Source organism: Bos indicus, chromosome 26 (genome assembly GCF_029378745.1).
Source record: "Bos indicus isolate NIAB-ARS_2022 breed Sahiwal x Tharparkar chromosome 26, NIAB-ARS_B.indTharparkar_mat_pri_1.0, whole genome shotgun sequence".
NCBI lineage: Eukaryota > Metazoa > Chordata > Mammalia > Artiodactyla > Bovidae > Bos > Bos indicus.
In genome coordinates, this window is record NC_091785.1 from 20,419,364 (window position 1) to 20,435,748 (window position 16,385).

The 16,385-nt window shown below is 49.6% G+C and overlaps 1 long non-coding RNA gene across 1 annotated transcript in view; it reads right to left on the reverse strand.

Annotated features, from left to right (window-relative positions):
- The window catches only part of LOC139179948 (uncharacterized), a 66,627-nt gene extending 50,304 nt beyond the window's left edge, over positions 1-16,323 (reverse strand). Inside the window, exon 1 of the long non-coding RNA XR_011564251.1 lies at positions 10,899-16,323. This is a non-coding gene — a long non-coding RNA (uncharacterized lncRNA). The remainder of the gene's footprint in view (positions 1-10,898) is intronic.
- Between the last annotated feature and the right edge of the window lie 62 nt (positions 16,324-16,385).

The following is a 16,385-nucleotide window of genomic DNA, read 5'->3' on the forward strand; positions in this document are numbered from 1 at the left end:
CATGTATGGATGTGAGAGTTGGACTGTGAAGAAAGCTGAGCACCGAAGAATTGATGCTTATGAACTGTGGTGTTGGAGAAGACTCTTGAGAGTCCCTTGGCCTGCAAGGAGATCCAACCAGTCCATTCTAAAGGAGATCAGTCCTGGGTGTTCTTTGGAAGGACTGATGCTGAAGCTGAAACTCCAATACTTTGGCCACCTCATGTGAAGAGTTGACTCATTGGAAAAGACTCTGATGCTGGGAGAGATTCAGGGCAGGAAGAGAAGGGGACGACAGAGGATGAGATGGCTGGATGGCATCCCTGACACGATGGATGTGAGTCTGAGTGAACTCCGGGAGTTGGTGATGGACAGGGAGGCCTGGTGTGCCGTGATTCATGGGGTCGCAAAGAGTCAGACACGACTGAGCGACTGAACTGATCTGATACTGTATAGTGACTTGTAGTTTACAAAGCACTTTTATGACACATTATCCAACTTACTCCTCCCAATAAGTTTATGAAATATGCATTGCTGTAAACATTTTGCCAAAGAGAAAATTCAAACTCAACTTATTTGTCCAAGTCACAGAGTTCTTAAGTGACAGAAACAGAACTGGAACCCAAATCTTATGAATCTAGACCCTACTTCCTTTTCACTCTTTCTTGTTTTTATTATCCTCTGAATTCTGCACACAGATCCGCCTGCTCTCCATGAGAATAGGCTCTGTGACCCTGATAGAAACATGTGTGAGAATGCAAAGTAAGGCAAACAGTACTGCTAGAGATCGAGCTCATGCCAGGTGACAACGCATTAGTTAGAGCTGTGTATCTTCTATGCTGTCATTTGTAATAACTTGCTTGATCCAGGGCCAGTAATTTCATAACTATTCTCAAATGTCATGTTGGGTTTATCTTACGCATTGGTTACACCTGGAACAAGCCCCACTTTTTTCAATAACATTACAACTGTGTTCATCAATAGAAAAGACAAGTCCCCAATTAGCCAACATGCTGTAAACTCTTCTTCCCTCCCAGTAAGATTTCTATGGCCTTGGTGATTACACAAACATCAGATCGTGGCTGGGTCAAATGCTTATCAAGTATGTTTAAGATTTAGTAGTGACAAGAGAGAGAGAAAATACCTTAAGGGTAGTTATCACCTCTTTACTCATATCTTTACATATCTTTACATATATCTTTCATAGCATCTAGGACAAGGCCTGGTTCATGGCATTCACTGAATGAACGAGTGAGTGAATGCTCCAGTGAAAGCTCCAATGATGCCAACATGGGAAGACTCTGTAAAGGAGCTCAGAACTCAGAGCATTGGAAGCAGAAAGGAGGCCTGTGCAAGAGCTGATGGAGAAGTTTATATAAAGTTGAACCAGTTAATTTCTGAAGTCTTTGCAGAGCCTCTGCTAGCATATTGGTATCCTTTATCAAGATAATCCAATCCTGCCACTAATTTCCTGGTGTTCTCCCATGCCCCAGCTTGCTGTGTCCACCAAGTCCATGTGCACCACCTCCAAGTAGTCTGCAAGGAAGCAGTAATACTGCTTTCCCATTCCACCCCTCAGCTCTCCAAGGATCTTCCTATCATTATCCAAGCAACCAACCACAGTGCTGACGCTACTCAGTAAAGTCCAGATGTAGTGATTCTCACACTTTGTGTGTGAAAACAGTATTCAGAGAATTCGGTTTAAAATACAGATTTCTGGGATTTCCCTTGTGGTCCAGTGGCTAAGACTCTGCTCCCAGCACAGAGAGTCTGGGTTCAATCCCTGGTTAGGGAACTAGATCCTACATGTTGTTGTTGTTTAGTTGCTAAGTCATGTCTGACTCTTTAAGACCCCATGAACTGCAGCCCACCGGGCCCCTCTGTCCTGCAAGGCAAGAATACTGGAGTGGGTTGCCATTTCCTTCTCCAGGATATCTTCCTGACCCTGAGATCAATCCCCATCTTCTACTTGGCAGGCAAGTTCTTTCCCTCTGAGCCACCTGGGAAGCCCAGACCCTTCTGTCACAACTAAAGATCCTGCATGCTGCAACTAAGACCCAATGCAACCAAATAAATAAAAATTCTTTTAAAGGAAGTTTTCTAGGTCCACCTACAGATTACATCCTAGAAGAAGTAATTTTCTAACAAACACCCCTTGAAGGTTCTGATGCAGTTGATACAAAGAACACTCTTTGAGATGAAGTGGTCTAGATTTTGATCCTAGATCAATGGTTCATAACCTGGCAGTTTATGAACTCCCCCATTCCCCCAGGCTGAGGATGGAATTCAGGGGGCCCATGAACTTAAAGGGGAAAGTACATCTTTATTTAATCAATTAATAAAGTGGCACCTATATTATTATATGCCTATTATTTAATATTTTGACAAATATACTTCAATATTATTATATGCATTTAATTTTATGCATTTAAAATATTATTCTGACAGGGGGTTATAGTCTTCCCCAGACTCTCAAAATTATAAAGGGGCCAAGAAAAACAAAGTTAAAAGTCCCTGCTCTAGATGGAGCTAATTATGCCAAAGGGCCAAACCAACTTCTAGCATCATTTTGCTTCCTGTTTTTTCTCTATTGCCCCTCCCCCAAAGCTAACCTTTCTACCAGGTGGGAGCTATCACAAGAACCACTGAATTCTTAAGGCTGAAGAAGGAGCAGCCTCTCTGCAGGGACTTCTTCCTGAAAGTGACTTTGGCAAAGGTTAGGAGGGGTGGGGTTCTCCCGAAGCTTCCCTTGGCTTGGAGAACTTGTCCCTTTGTTTTCTCCATCAAACTGAGACACATTTCCTAGTTCAAAATCTACTGTTTCGTCAATATAAATATTGACTTGAGGGGATAAGAGAACCACACTCTAGATGAGTAAAAACTTCCTGGAACAGGTCACTAGATACTCATCAGAAATAGAAACTCAGAGAGGTGGAAAGCCAGGACTGTCTGCTGGGCTGTGTGCCAGGACCGGCATCCTCACTTGATTACATACATCGTCTGGCCCAAGAGGAAACAAGGTGGGCATTTCCTTTTGGAAAGAGAAGCAAAACCAAGGCTATATGAGCTGGCCAAATGAGACCTCAGAACACAGGAAGTTGGGACAGTGCCCCCCAATTACAAGTCTCCTGTGCTTTCTATACTCCTAAGTAGCTGCTGAAAGCCCTATCCAGTTTACAAATGAGGCAGTAGCCTGGAAAACAAGTATTCTGGCCCCTGGCACCATCTCCACTGGATGCTTTCTGCTCAGAGCTTCTGGAGAGCTGCAGAGTTTATCTATGCATCCACAGCCGGAAAAAGATCGGCATTCCTGGGCTTGTAACTAAGAAAATTAATGACTAGGCTAGACGCGTCCCGGGGACTCCCGACTCTCAAAGTCCTAACAGCCCAGGGCGGGATTTCTAGGGCAGGGGGGAATGCCCCACCTCTGGCTTTGGTCAAGACTGGGATTTCTTAGAAGGTTGGGGGGCCAATCAGCGGCCATAAATCTTAAAGACCCTTTACCGTTTTACAAGCGAGTTCTCTGGGGCTGCTCTTCTCCCTCTTGCGGTCTATTTACAACGCAAAATCTCCTTGTTAATGGACCTGGGATAATGGTGTTTACTTAACCGCGATAAAGCGCTCAGCTTCCTGGGGGAGCGGCTGTAAAATGTCCTGGAGGTAGGGGTGGTGGGGAGGCGCCGTAAAAGCGGGCGCTGGAGGGGCCAGGGCACTAGGTTTTCTTCCAGGCCCGCCCCAGCCCTCCACCCCGCTAAGCCCAGCTGAGCAGCCCAGGCCCCGAGGGTGATTTCGGTTCCCACATAAATCACCAGCGCCAGAGTCTCGGGAAAAGGCGCATTTTTCATTGCTGGTTGCAGGGCAACTCCCGACAGCGAACGAGAAACAGAAGTTGTCTTTAGATAAACCGTTTACCGGAGCGTGCGTCCTGGCAGCGCGGCCCCCAAAGCACAGGGCAACCGGGTCCCGACGCCGCGCCTCCGCCAGCCCAGCACCTCTCAGGGGCCCCAAGAAATAACCAAACCGTCCAAAGGGCTGGCCCCATGTCCTCCCCCCAGGGTAGAGAAAGGGAGAGGCAAGAGGGGAAAAAAAGGAGAACCTCAGGGTCTGGGGAGACTGGAGAAGTGTGCACGAAGATTCTAGAGACCAAAGATCTGAGACCCCAATTCCACATTTAGTAGCTGTGTGATCCTGAACGAAGGAAGGACTTTGCCTCTCTGAGCTTCAGGAATCTTCATTTATAAAACGACAGAAAAAGTTACCTTACTAATTGATGTTCAAAATTGACAATTTAAGGGACTTCCCTGGTGGTCCGGTGGCTAAGGCTCTGAGTTCCCAATGCTGGGAGCCCAGGTTCGATTCCTGGTCGAGGAACCCGCATGCCACATCTAGGACCCGGTACAGTCAAATAAATAAATAAAAATTAAAAAAAAAAAAAAAAAAACCAAATACTTGTATAACCTGTAAAGCCAAAGTTATTAATCAGAGGTCCATGGACGGGCCTAAAGGGGTCCGGGAAACCCATGGAATAACTGACAAACGGTTCCATACTTCTGAGGGAGACGGTTCATAGCTCACATCATGGTTCTGAACGGGTGCAGGAACCTCAGAACTTTAAGCATCGCACTAGTTCTGAAGCGCGACTGCATGGTTAGAGTCAGGGCTCTGACACTGGCTGTGAGCCTTTGCTGAATCTCCTGTTTCCTTTTCTGTAAAATGGGATAATAGTTCCTAGGACTGTTACGGAGTGGCAAAATGCTTGGCATGGTGTCTGGCACAAAGTAAATGCTAACCAAAAGTTAGATATTTTTCTGCATCAACCCTAGCCCTGTAAGCAAAGACGCTTTAAAATCAGGAATTCCAAGCCTAGCCTTTTCGAGCTCATTGCTGCCAAGATCCCAGACACCTGCCCGCTGCCAGATGGTGGGCCTTCCCACTGCGCGGAGGTGGGTGCCCAGGCCGCGTGTTGCCCGGAGTGCTCAGGTGGCACAAAAGGTGCTGTGGGGAGCTGCGGCTCGCCGGGCCGCCACTCTTGGAAGGCCGCTCTAACCCCGCCGGCCGCCAGGAGCCCGGGGCTCAGTCATAATCCGGATTTGGAGGCCGAAGCACTAAACTGGCCGCCACCGATAGGGTGAATCAAAGCGGCCGCCATCCTGGTAGCTCCAGGTCTTGTTTACTTGTGGACGTGTGTGCGCACCCAAGCGGGACGACCTCGAATTTGGAGTCGGCCTTGAGAGAGGAGAGGTAGGAGCCCCCTCCTCTCCCACTCCCTTCCCTCCACCCCGCAGGCACCTCCAGCCTCCACCCCTCCGGAGGCCTAGGCTTCCTATCGCGGGCAGACACGTTTCCTTCCCTCCTAGGGTCAGAGGTCGAGCCCAGGAGAGGCCTGCTCCCTCTTCCCAGGAGGCCCACCCCGAGCGTCGGCCCGGAGCCCCGTTTCCAGCCGCGTCTCCTTCCCCCCTCCCTGCTCTCCATCCATTAGTGTAATCCTTTGTCCAAACACTGCGGCCGGGACGGCCAGACGTTGGTGTAAACAGACCCGGGGGGACTATTCTAACGATATAAATAAAATAACCATTAATAGCGAAAATTGTTCGATGAGCTGGAGGGCGAGCACCCTGGACTCCTGGCTCGCCGGGGTTTGTGTACACAGCGCGGACACCACGCATCCGTCAGGTAAACCGAGCGCAGGTGAGGTCCCTGCAGGCGCGTCAGCGGTACCCGCTGGTGACACGCACAGGCCAAGACACGCACGCGGTTCAGGACAGACGCACACGCGGAGAACGCCGCGTGAGTTCACGTAAGCGCCCAAGCCCAGCCTCAAACCTTGCGCCACAGGGTTATGCCGGCTCTTCTCCAAAAATTCGCTCTCCCAAGTGTCCAGCCACGGGCCCCAGGGGCGCCATCCGGCCGCGTCCGCGGCTTCGATGCCCCCAGGGACACAGAGCTCACACCCAGAAACGGAAAAGATAGCCTCCACTAGTCCCGGAGTTAATCATAATAAACTAACATTGATTGAGCGTTTATTGTGCCAGGCACCATACTAAGTGGTTCACAGAGGTAATCTCCTTGAACCCTCAGAGCGAACTATGAGGTGGGTACTTTGACTATTTCCAGTTCTACAAAAGCAGGACTCAGAAGTCAGGAATCCGCCTGGAAACAGAGTGGGACAGAATTTGAACCCATCACTCTGTTCTAGGAAGCGCAGCGCGCACACCCGAGGTACGGACACTGGCTCCAGTTCCGATGGACCGGGTTTCCAGGGGCTGGAGACTGGCTCCAGAGTGTCCCCGGCCCCGCCGGGTTGCGGTGGTTTGTTTCCCAGTGGGAAGTTCCTTTTTCTGCGAAGGGCGTGGGCAGAGTGGCCTGAGAGGCCCGGACAGAGGCGGGGGTGGGTGGGTGGGGGGGCGCCTCGAAAAGCCTTGGAGCTCGTTCCCTGGGAGTGGGGGCTGGCAGCGCTCCCTGGACTACAGAGGGGACTCCTGATATTAGGACTGCAGGCGCCGCTTCCGCATCGAGGCGGCCCACGGGCTAAGCGGTCAGCTCAGGGACACCGGGAAGGTCTCCCTGGGGGGCAGGTAGCCCTGGAATCCTGGTTTCTGGAGTCGGGCAGGAGCAGGACGTTCTCCGCTGCCCACCCCTGCGGTGGAGCCGCAGCGTCTGCAGGCCTGGAAGTTTTGCATCCACCCCCTATCTGCTTTGTGACCTTGGACAAGTCATTTTATTTCTGGACCTCGGTTTCCATGGCTCTAAATTGAAGGGAGAGGAACAAAAATCTGTTTCATAGGAATGTTGTAACTATCATGCCTGTGATTTTTTTGTTTACCGGGTGGGAAGCTTATAATCACGATTAGTATTAACTCCAGGGCAAGAGCCTCAGAAGGCAAAGAAGAAGGCGGCAGCCCCTCTTCTTTTTGAAGAGAAAGTAAAGAAAGAGGGAGATGGTGAGAAAGGAAGCAGCTCAGAGGGGTTGCTGGTAGCCAGAGGAGAGGCGGGGAGGAGGTCCACGGTCCCTGCCCCATCCACAGCCAGTTTATCTTCCAGACAGTTTCCAGTCAATCCCACCACCCGGGCACATTCTTCTTGGGGGCTGTGGACTACCACTTAGGCCTTGCCGAAACATTTAAGGTGGGGAGAAGTAGGACTGTCCAGTACCGCGCAGGAATTGGCAAAAGCAGAGAGAAGTGCTTGGGCAGTGCAGCCCAAACAACGGTTCTCAGGCTGGTAACCCTGGGGCTGCCCAGGAAAGGCAGAAGGGTGGAGAAAGGTAGTTGAATATGGAAGGCAAGGAACTTAACAACCTTGGGCTAGTTACCTCCTCTCCCGCCTCAGTTTCCTCCTCTGTAAAATGGTTACATTAATAGGGCCATAGTCAAGGATTCTGTTACAAGAAGCAGAAACAATAACAGTGGTGAACAGTTAAGGAGCCTTCACACAATGCCTGGTGCTCTTCTCTGATCTCCATACCCATGAGTCTCCCAGCCCTACCCATGTGGCTTACCTATGGGCTGACAGTTTATGCAGGAGTTGATGAGTGGGGAAGCTCTTAATCATTGGGCCATACCACAGTGCTAGTATAAAAGCCATCCATGAACAGTAGCTAATGTTATCAATATGACCATTGCATATTGGTCACCATATCATATTGGTGAGAGTATTACAGTTATTATTATCAGCAGTATTATTCCAATTATTGCTGCTGCTCCCTCCCAACTGTGAGGTGGTCTTCATGAACTCCTCTTTATGAAAAAGAAAATAGGTTCAGAGAAGGTAACACACCAGATCTGGTCCACACACAGAGATTAGAAACCATGTGAATTTGAAGGCCAGACTTCCTTGCCCACACGAGAAGGAAAAGGAGAGAAAAAGTGCTGGTGTTGCTTGGTTGAGAAGAACACCCACCACTGGGGTAGGTCTGGGGCAGCAGATTTATTTACATTCCACCAAGGACACTAATTGGCCAGATCTTTATCTAAACATGATAACAATGACATGAGACTTTGGGGATTTGTTTACTGCAGCTAAAAAATGATGCATTTGTGGGAGAGGGAAGCTTGGCCTGGGTGCGGGATTTGTTTGCAGTGGCTCAAGAGAGTGGAAGAGGGGGAGGCTGAAGGTATTGGTGGTTGTTGGTGGTTCTGAAGGTATATCCTAAAACTTAAATGATTAAGAGAACTAGTATCCTTGTTTGGGGACCAAAAAAAAAAAAAAAAAACCCTGCAAAATTTGATTGATAAATAATGCTTTTTTTCCCCAAGTGAAAAAAGGGACACCCAAGAATACTGCTGTCTGATCTCAACTCAGTGGAGGGAAGATTCAGCCTCCCTCTTTGGGTTTGGCAATCACCCCTCACACCCACCCTCAGCCACCAGCACAGGAACATTTACTACACAAGAGGGCTCTGTAAGTGCTTCCCTTCCATGGTTTCTTTAATCCTGACTGCAGGCCTATAAAGTCCACACCATTATTATCTTCTTTATAGGTGAGAAAACTGCTGCTTAGCAAGGCTGAAGGACTGCCCGAGGTCACAAGACTACAGAAGAGGTAGAACGTGGCTCCAAGCCTCTCTGGTGGACTCCAGGGTCAATGCTTTGGCCCAAGATAGGTGTGATTGTGATTTAAAGAAAGCCCCGTCTTCCTCCGATCCAACCCCAAAGGCAGTCTCCTCACTCTGTGGGCTCTCTCCTGAGGAGAAGAGTTTCATTGGTGCCAACTCTCACACAAGCATGCTTGTGTGGTTTGAGTCCTTACAAGCTTACTGGCTGTAGGAGCTGTAAAATGTCCACATGTGCCCGCATCCATGCTCACTTGCTTTGTGTGTGGGCACAATTACATACACACACAAACACAGGCCACCCTCTCTATTATACTAATGGGTGAATGGGTGTGCATTTTTTTAAGTATAAATTGCAGTATAATTTCAATGTGGTTTTTATTACTTTCAAGAACACACACAGTCATTACAACTCTGGTAATAAAATCTATTCCCTCTTCTCTGACTGCAAATTAGACAGGTCCTTATGGGACCACTTTGTACAAGACTAATTGTAATGATACCATAAATTGCCTGTATGGAAATAGTGCATCTGATTGTCATGGAAGCTAGTTCTCATCTTGGATCATATAAACATTTCTCTCCAAATCTCATGTCACTGCCAGTAATTCACGTTGTGAGGGGAAAATGAGGGAGGGGAATTCAGAATGAGTGTTAGCCCAGTCCTCCTGTTTTGACCACACTCTCCGAAAGGGCAGAGCTCTACTGTGGAAGGTACATTTATGGAGAGTCCTGCATGCCTTCTTCCCCCTGCCTATCCACCTGTGCACCTACTGTTGTCTTCACACAGGAAGTCACCTTCCTTTTCATTTAAGGAGAAAGATACATCCATAGAAACATAATATGTGAGGGAGGTCTGCATCTATCTGTTGGAAACCCGTATTTATTAGAGTAATGCACCCTCAGAAATGTAGTTGCAGATGGGAGGTAAAAGGGTAGAAGTTGGCCGGCTGCCCTACCTTGCAGCTGGGGACCCTGTCTCTTCTCCAAAAGGCAGTGTCTCGGTTGTCCCACTGGCCCCAAAGCAGCGAAGTAGGCCAGGAGCGCTCAGTCCTTGCCCCTGTTGGCTAGTGTGAGAGCCAGGGCCCCCTTGTCCTCTCCCAGATTTAGCCCCCTGTGTTTTAAGGCAGTCCCTGAAACACTTCCCAGCTGAGGTGATCTCAAAGTGAAATGGCCCCTTAATCTAGTAGGATTGGCAGGAAAAAAGAGGAGAGGAGGTCAATCCAACCTGCTCTAGCCTGTGTGGAGTGGGGGAGGGGGTCAGGCCTGGTCTGGGAGCCCCCATCTGTGCTCTCAAGGGATGCTTGGGGCCCAGGCCTTATGGCCACCTTCAACTCTGCTGTGATCCTCTCCAGGCTGCCACAATAGAAGGAAACGGAGGCTCTGCAGGATCTGCCTGCAGTGGGAATTTCCACGGGGAGGGTGGCCAAGCTCGCCATCTGGAGCCCCACAGGCTCATCAGGGCCCATGGCTGAGGCTGCTGGGGGTTGGGGGCTGGGAGGTGGAAAAAGTCCCACAGGCTCCAAGGGTAGAGAGGAGCGTCCCTATCACACTACCAAGGGTGCCTGGGCATTTTTACCTGCAGCTCCTGAGACAGAGTAGACATTCCACAGGAGTGGAAAGGGGGAGGAGGCCTGGGGTTCAGGGGTGGGGACCTCTGGTGCAAGGGTGTGTGGTTCCCTCCATACCAAACACCTGCAGGGTCCAGGGACAAAAAGCAAGAAAATCATGGAGTTGAGGAAAGGGAATGAAATAAGATGGGGGAAGGGAGGAGGGCGTGAGGAAATAAGGGAGAGTGAAACAGGTCAGGGAGAAGGAGGAGGCCAGGGAGAGGAGAAGGTGAAGGAGAAAGGAGGTGGGGGAAGGGTGGTCAGGAAAAGCGTGGAGTGAGGAAGGAAAGGAGCGGAGCCGGGGAGTAAGAGATGGGCCTAAAGAAAGAGAAAGGGGTGGCAAGGGGAAAACAGACTGGCTGTGAGAGGGAGGAGGATGACCACTAAAGTTCTGGGGTCCCAGCTCGGCATCTCTCCTAGGCCCCTGCGTGCCGCAAGCTGCAAGAGGTAAGGAGGTCCTTCTCTCGGGTTGGCGGGAGTGAGGAAAGGTCCAGCGGAATCCGAGAACCTACTGTTCAAGGACAGAGGTCCAGCCGGCGTCTCCCCGGGGCTCCTCGCTAGGGCCCCGGGCTCTTGGCCAGCAGCAGCAAAGAAACGCGCGGAGAAGCCCGGGAATCCGGGTCCCAACCAGCGCGGCCGAAGTGCTCGGGCTTCAGAGAGACGCGGCGCCCTTGGCTGCAGGGCTGAGCGAGGCCTGGCAACCTGACAGACACCCCAGCCTCGAGGTTGCCTAACTCTTGACCTCCGACCCGACTCACCTGCGTCTCTGCAGGGCGAGGCCGCCAAGTTCCGAGACCTGGAGTTGCAGGACCGGACCTGGCTCCCCGCGCGCCTCACGCTTTCTGTCCCTGTGGCTGTGCGCTCTGGCGCGCCCCAGCCGCCTGGGGTCTCGGTCCTTTCCAGGTCGGGTCCCCGGCCGTTCGGAGCAAAGTCAGAAGTCCACGCTCTTCCACCCCCAATTCCCCGCAGGGTCACGCAAGATGGGGCTATCCCAGAGTAGTGGTAATTGTTGGGTTCCGCCAGAGCTTCAGGGAACCAAGGGCAAGGGAGCCCCTAGACCCGCAGATAAGATCGCCCAATAACGGAGCGAAGGTCCCGGTGCACCTTCGAAATCGCTCTCCCGGTGCAGACCAGAGACCCGGAACTCCAGGCTGGATACAGTGAGGGCGGGATAAGGCGTTACTTAAAACGACAAGGCTTCAGCAAAAGTTTCTTTCCAAGTGAGAAAGGCTGTGTTGTTGTTGTTCCTCTTCTTCTTCTCAAACGTTTTGAAGTTATTCGCTCCAACTTGACCCCCAGGGAGATATGGGAGAAGAGTTCTGCGTCCGAGGAGGCCGAGGTTCCTCGGTTTGCGGTTGAGAGTAAAAAGGATCACGCAAGGAAGAGTCACGAAAAAAAAAAAAAAAATCTCCTTCTTGAACATGATAACCACATCCCTCCCCGAAATGTTTAATGCTCCGAGCAGGGAGGTGCTCGGGTTTAAGTGAATTAATTCTCTAAAGACTGCAGCCGCCTTTCTGAAGTCAGATTGTATTTTAAACGGTCTAAAGACACCGAAATTTCGATACAGGAAGTTAAACACACTTAAAAAAAAAAAAAAGTTAAGGAATGCACCCAGAATTCCAATTTAATCCCCAAGTTAAAACTGCTCACTGCACTCCCAAATAACACACGCAAATAGTACAAATAAATGTCTGTGTATAGGCATCTTTTATTTACATGTTTTTGCTTGAAAAAATATCGACTTTCACTCACAGTTAGCTTTTCTGATTTCTGTGTTTTATTGGCAAAACAACTTTTTTGATAACAAAAGCTTTATTTATATTGTTAACTTAAAAATTTTTGGAGTGAAGCAGATACACATAGATATATATGAAAAGTCTTCATCCTGAGAAATCGAAACTTGCTTCATTGGCAAGGGCCTGTAATTAACAAAGAACTACAGGGATTACTGAACTTGGAACAATTTTCTCCCAGAGAAGGGAAGTGGTGGGTTATTTAGAAAACTCAATTCTATACACAATCTGGGGAAATCTGGCATTTATACAAACACATGGAAAACAAGCTAAAATTCTCAAAATGCCACTTTAAAATCTCTCTTACCAAATTGCTGAAACATGGGGGGAAAGTTCCTCTTGAGGAATTAGATCAGCTTAATACTTTATGGGACTGATGTACCTAGTTGACATTTCTTTAAAAGTAGATAATGTATTCCCCTTCTCACAAAACATTAGGCTCTAGAACGCTCACAAATCTGGATATGTTCTAACATCTCTCAACTAAAAACCAAATCAAAACACATACACACATATGCACCACCAGCAGCAACTACAACAAAATAACAAAAACCTACTTAATGCTCTTGCAAAAGAGGAATTTTTTTACCTTTTTTGTCTCTTCCCCGCCCCCCCCCCCAAGATGTCATTGAAAATGAAGTTTCTGGGAGAGCAGTAAAAAAAAAAAAAAGAAAAGAAAGACAGGAAGAAGGAAATTTTTCAATGGAAAAAATCACCTAAAATGTTATTACACAGTTTTAGCTGGCAGAGTTCACCCCATGATGGTTTCTCATGCCTTGAAAGAAAACTACTCCTGACTATAGTATACATTTAGATTAGAGAGCCACTAAAACCTTCAATTTTTTTTGTAGCCATGGCTACATAAATAAATGGCTATTTAAACAAGTGAAGGATAACAGAATAAGCTGTAGCATATAGCTAAAGTGATCAATTTTTTGCCTATATTTATATGTATATTAATTAAGCAGTTTTTGTGTATACAATAATAACTTATGGGAACACTTCACAGCTTTCAAAGCACCATTACATTTTTCTTTGATGAAGTTTGCTGTAATGACTAGCATGTTGTTTTTCTCCACAAAAGGTATAATTTTATTTATCACCTTTTTATGCATCTATTATAACACTTTCCCTCAGAGAATCTGCTATCATTTTACTATGCCCTGTAATCACATATGGGAGGAGAAAGACTTGTATAAATGTATAATGTGACAAAATGGAAGATAGGCAGATACACTCGATTAAAATAAAATCAAACCCTGCCATGGATGCAACGATATTTACTTTATCTGACAGTAATTAGCTAATCTAACAAAAACCTATTATTAGTCGAGCACAGCTCCGGGATTTCAAAGATCCTCTTTTCCGACAAAAGAATGCAAATGGCCTAGCATGAGATTGTAACTGGATAGGCGCTGGAACCAGATTCCGCATTGTGATAAGTGACTCTGGAGAACCGACCGCCGCTGCAATGTAACTACCACTCTGGCGTTTTCATTCCGGACAGCCCCGCACAGTTGGCTGCGCACAAGCTTGTTGTCGTCGGGGTGCGGGCACAGGCCAGGCAGGCTCCCCAGATGTGATTGGCCTGGCGGGTATTCCTGCAGGGAGGCTCCGCCGCTGGGTAGCCAAATGGACCAAAGGGAACCTGAACAATCAGATGATCCCAGCCCCTGCTCAGGACTTAAGGCCGAGATCTAAGCCTCCCACCCGCTAGACAAGCCCTGCGCAGAGCTACGGCTGGGGAGAGAAATGGACGCGGCGTACAAACTCCTTGCTAGGCCCCTTCGCCTGTGCTCTCCACGCTCCAGCTCCTCAAGGGTCTCCAGTCCCTCAGGGCGTCATGCGAGGAGCAATCTGATCAAGGACCTCAGGAGAGAATTTTTCAGACCTGGGCCAAGGATATCTGGCGGGGTAGCAGTGGTAGTGGGTTTGGAGGAGATCGAATCGCGTGGGCCTGCAGGTGGGAAGGAGGCAGCCTTCCGTGTGCTAAGGGAGAAGGCGACTCGGTGGACTCGGCGGCAGCAGCTGCTGTGTGGGCGTGTCTCGGTGTTCCCCGCACCCCGGGCCATGGGTTCTAAGATACGGATTTGGGGGATGAGCTTAGGGTAGAACTAGGGGCGAAGCGCCGTGGAGAAGCGAGAGAAGGTAGCAAGGAGAAATGAAGGTTTCGGTTGGAAACTGGGGACAGATATTTTCTGTAGCTTTTGTCTTTCTTTTTTCTGAATCTTGATATCACTTCAAGAAAACCAATTAAAGAAGCAAAAAGCAAAAAAAAATTTTTTTTTTAACTAGGAGACGAGCGGGCAATAGAAATATTCTCAACGACAGTCTAGCCCTCGGGATGGGGGTGGAAGAGTGGGATTGGAGGCAGTTTCCTTCTTTTATGCGCGCCTGCTACCGCGACGCAGGTACTCAAGGACTGCCACCCGGCAGTGCCGCGCACTCACCCTCGTCTCTCTGGATCTTTGCGCCCAACAACTCGCGATCCGCAGCAAAAGCAGGCGCATTCTTCTCTCCGCAGCTCTGTGGCCTGTTCTGGAAACACCAGCTCTGCCCAGGGCCTCAATAATCTTAGAATTCAGAGCGGAAAGGCATCGGGTGCCCTTGCGGCTGAAGGATGGTCATCCCGGCGCAAAGCCCAGCTCACGTAGAGTCTCCCGCACAGCCTGCGGGCTGCCACCAGCTAAGTACTCCCGGGAGCACGTGGCCGGCGCTGAATCCCAGTTCCCCAGGAGGCCCCAGAGGCTGACTCCCCGCACCATTTCCGCTCCCTCCTGAACAGCCCCGCCTCTCCCACCTCGCGACTGGCTGTTCATTCTCTCCTCGGCTTTGGGCACCCACTGCTCCTGCCGTTGCGGGGGGTCCTCCCATGACAGCTCTCCGCTCCGTTCCCACTCCCATCCCGAGTCCGCTGCAGCAGGGAGGTGTTGTCCACAGTCCCTGCACCTCCCACCTGCCCCTTCTATCTGAAGCTAGTGCTCCCTCCGCTCTACCATTTTGGCGCCAAAAAATATGCTAGGGGCGGCTAGGGCCAAATGAGGGATGCCATGGTTGGGCCAAATCGGTCCCTATTTTTTCAAGGCCAGCACTGAGGACAGGTTTTTCTATAGGTCTCACAGCAGCTCCTGCTGCTGCTCACTGGGCTAGAGGTGATGGTGAGCAAATGCCTATCGTGCAGGAAGATGATCTCTATCTGTGCAGAGTTTCCAGAATCACAGGGGACACCACAGATTTGCCCACAAAATAATCAGGGCCCTAGAAGGGCGCCAGAAGAAGTGTGGGTTGGAGAAATTAGAAACATGCCTGCGAGGGTCAAGGCCTAGACCCAGGTGTCTGATTTCAATAGACGGAAAAGACAGCCTCCATGGCTGGGTCACCTCTCTTGTGAAAACAGATCCTGCTCTCAAGACCATATGAAACTACCCAGTGTGTGAGGCCCTCCAACCCCGAACGTCATCACCAATGCAGTCAACAAACACTGTTTGACTTCTGATGCAGAACAGTAGTCAATGACAGGTATTGAGCACTAACATGAGCGGGCCCTGCACTAAAATCTTGACATGTTTTGCCTCATTTATCACTGGCAACAACCCTGAAGAAGGTATTACTGTCTTTTTGTAAGCAAAGAAACTGAGGCTTAGAAACACCCAGGCCAAACACTGCCTAGGCCAGGATTCAAACCAAGAGCTGTCAGACCACAAAGTTCAGTATTTACTCCATCGTCCTGTCTCTCACATACCTGCTTAGTGAGGCCGCTGGAAAAGCTACAGAAGCAAATGCAACTGGGGCTCTGCCCTCCGGGGGCTCATGGTTTACTCAGGGAGACCAGGCAGGCAATATAGCTATAGTACTAGGCAGGAAGTGGTAAGTGACACGAATGTCCTTTACTAACACGCGCTGCAAGTTCAGATGCGAGAGAGATAACTTCCGGCTAGGCGATGAGGGAGCGCTTCCTTGGAGGAGGTGGCATTTGAGCAGAGCTTCAGAGAACAGGCTTGTCATGGAGACAAGGGTGGAGAAGGCTTTCCGAGTGGAGGGAACAGCTTGAGCAAAGTCAACAAGGCGAGAACGCACACGTCGCCCGTCCATAGATATATAAAACATTCCGTCTCCTTGGGGATACAGTGCCGGGTATTTACAAGCCAGGAAGTTTTCCTGCCTCCGCAGCAGCTGGAAAAACCACGTTCCTGGGCTATCCTTCCTGGCGGTTGGTTCTCAGGATGCCTCCCAGAACTGGCTTTACTCGGGAAGACGCGGCCAGTCGGGATGGGAATCGGTCGTTCGCGTACCCCAGGCAGTGCAGCCTCTCCCGCAGCCACTAGGACTTCGAGACTCTATACTAGCCCTTGTCTATTTCTGGTAGCTCAGCAGCACCCCCACTCAGTGGATGCGGAGGGGTGTGGTCCACAGCAGCTGGAACCAATGGGGAGGGAGGTCCGGGCGAGA